Source organism: Otolemur garnettii, unplaced genomic scaffold, assembly GCF_000181295.1.
Source record: "Otolemur garnettii isolate 467f Iridium unplaced genomic scaffold, OtoGar3 scaffold00281, whole genome shotgun sequence".
NCBI lineage: Eukaryota > Metazoa > Chordata > Mammalia > Primates > Galagidae > Otolemur > Otolemur garnettii.
This window is the reverse complement of record NW_003852676.1, coordinates 28,419-31,030: the sequence shown is the minus strand read 5'-3', so window position 1 is coordinate 31,030 and position 2,612 is coordinate 28,419. Positions and strand designations below refer to the sequence as shown.

Here is a 2,612-nt window from a genome sequence, read left to right as displayed (position 1 = left end):
CACAGCAACCTCAAATTCTTGGGCTCAGGCAATTCTCTTGCCTCAGCCTCCCAAGTAGCTGGGACTACAGGCACCTGCCACAAAGCCCCGCTATTTTTTGTTGTTGTTGTTGCAGTTATCACTGTTGTTTTAGCTGGCCCAGTTGAGTTCGAACCCGACAGTCTTGGTGTATGTGGCTGGCACCCTACCTACTGAGCTACAGGCGCCACCTGGGGTCTCACTCTTGCTCAGGCTGGTCTCCAACTCCTGAGCTCAAGCAATCTACCCAGCTTGTCCTCGCAAAGTGCTGGGATTATAGGTGTGAGCCACTGTGCCAACGATTATTATTATTATTATTATTATTATTATTTGAGACAGAGCTTCAAGCTGTCCCCCTGGGTAGAGTGCCATAGCATTACAGCTCACAGCAACCTCCAACTCCTGGGCTCAAGCGAGTCTCTTGCCTTCGCCGCCCAAGTAGCTGGGACCACAGGCGCCCGCCACAACGCCCGGCTATTTTTTGGTTGCAGCCATCATTGTTGTTTGGTGGGTCCAGGCTGGGGATTTGAACCCGCCACCCTAGGTGTACATGGCTGGCGCCTTAGCCGGTTGACCTATAGGAGCCGAACCTCCCAGCGATTATTATTATCTTATTATTATTATTTACATTTTAGGGACAGAGTCTCACCCTGTCATGTAACTTGGTGCAGTGGCATGATCATAGCTCATTGTAGTCTTGGGCTCCTGGGTTCAATCAATACTCCTGCCTGGCTCAGTGCCTGTGGCTCAAGTGGCTAAGGCACCAGCCACGTACACCTAAGGTGGAGAGTTCGAATCCAGCCCGGGCCCACCAAACAACAAAGATGGCTGCAACCAAAAAAAAAATAATAGCCAGGCATTGTGGCAGGCACCTGTGGTCCCAGCTACTTGGGAGGCAGAGGCAGGAGACTTGCTTGAGCCCAGGAGTCGGAGGTTGCTGTGAGCTGTGATGCCACAGTGCTCTACCCAAGGGGACAGCTTGAGGCTCCGTCTCAAAAAAAAAAAAATACTCTTGCTCCTAACTAATTTTTTTTTTTTGTAGCTGGTCTTGTAATCCTGGTCTCAAGGGCTCCTCCTGCCCTAGTCTCCCAAAATGCTAGGGTTACAGGCATGAGCCACTGCCCCCAGCCTATTATTTTAACTCAGTGTTATAATCCATCACTATTATTCTTTCTGATGCTCAAATGGTCACAAACATAACCAGTGGGAGCCCCTCTGAGCCAGTGACTCTGTTCTCCCATGTTTTCACTGGGGTTGGAGAACACTCTCGCCTCTTAGCATGGGATTTCCCAGATCAACTTGAATGTTCCTTCAACCAGATCTGAGATTGGAAATTAGTAGAGAAAGCGTTTTAGATCTGGATGCTAGGAGTGCTCGTGATGAGTGGGACGCCGTTGCTTCCATGTTGTTTCTGGGATAGAGCCAGAAAAAACATTTAAAAACCAAAAACAAAACCCAAAGCTAGCACGAGTCCATGCTCACAGCTTCGGTTCAAATCCACCACATCAGCACTCTTCTTCCCAGTCTTTCCCCTTCCTATAGTGAATCATCCCGTTGCTATGGCAACAGAAGTTTCCAAGAATATTCATGCATTTACTTTCTTGTTCTATCCCAAAATACTCACAAAATAGTTTCAGGATTGTTTCAACCACAACACCATGAGAAACACCAATTCTGCTAAGTAAAATTCAAGGCATCTTCCCAGGGTTTTGTTGTTGTTGTTGTTGCTGTTGTTCTTAGTGTTCATACGTACAGCTGTGCTATCCGTTCAACATATGATTAGCTTAACTTTTTAGAGTCTGCTTTCTTTGTCTTTTAGTTTTTTTTTTGTTCTGAGACAGAGCCTCAAGCTCTCGCCATAGGGGGTAGAGTGCTGTGGCATCCCAGCACAACTCCTGGGTTCAAGTGAGTCTCCTGCCTCCACCTCCCAAGTAGCTGGGACTACAGGTGCCTGCCACAACACCTGGCTATTTTTTGGTTGCAGCCGTCATTGTTGTAAAATACGGAACACTTCACGAATTTGTGTATCATCCTTGTGCAGGGGCCATGCTAATCTCTGTATCGTTCCAATTTTAGTATATGTGCTGCCGAAGCAAGCAATGTCTTTTAGTTTTTATTTAATTTTTTCTATTTAATCCACCATTTTATCCAATTTTCATTTTGACTAAAAAGTCAAAACTCAGAAAAAGAAAGAAAAAAGTCAAAAGTATATAAAAAGGTATACTCAGAAAGAAGTCTTAGCTTTGTTCATATTTCCGTTGTTCCTATTTACTCTTTTAGAGGGAACTATTTACATTTGTTTCTCATTTATTTTTCTTATGTTTCTTTTATTTATTTTATTTATTTATTTTTTTGAGACAGAGTCTCACTTTGTCACCCTTGGTAGAATGCTGTGACAGCACAGCTCACAGCAATCTCAAACTCTTGGGCTTAAGCGATTCTCCTGCCTCAGCCTCCCAAGTAGCTGGGATTTACAGGCACCTGCCACAAGGCCAAGCTATTTTTTTGTTGCAGTTTGGCCGGGGCTGGGTTTGAACCCACCACCCTCGGTATATGGGGCCGGTGCCCTACTCACTGAGCCACAGGTGCTGCCC

The 2,612-nt window shown here is 45.6% G+C and overlaps 1 protein-coding gene and 1 non-coding gene across 2 annotated transcripts in view; one reads left to right on the top strand and one right to left on the bottom strand.

Annotated features, from left to right (window-relative positions):
- The window catches only part of GGT5 (gamma-glutamyltransferase 5), a 33,360-nt gene that overhangs the window by 2,922 nt on the left and 27,826 nt on the right, over positions 1–2,612 (top strand). The window lies entirely within an intron of this gene.
- Positions 2,015–2,118, bottom strand: LOC111722586. The gene has a single exon (XR_002771336.1). It is a non-coding gene; the product is annotated as a U6 spliceosomal RNA (small nuclear RNA).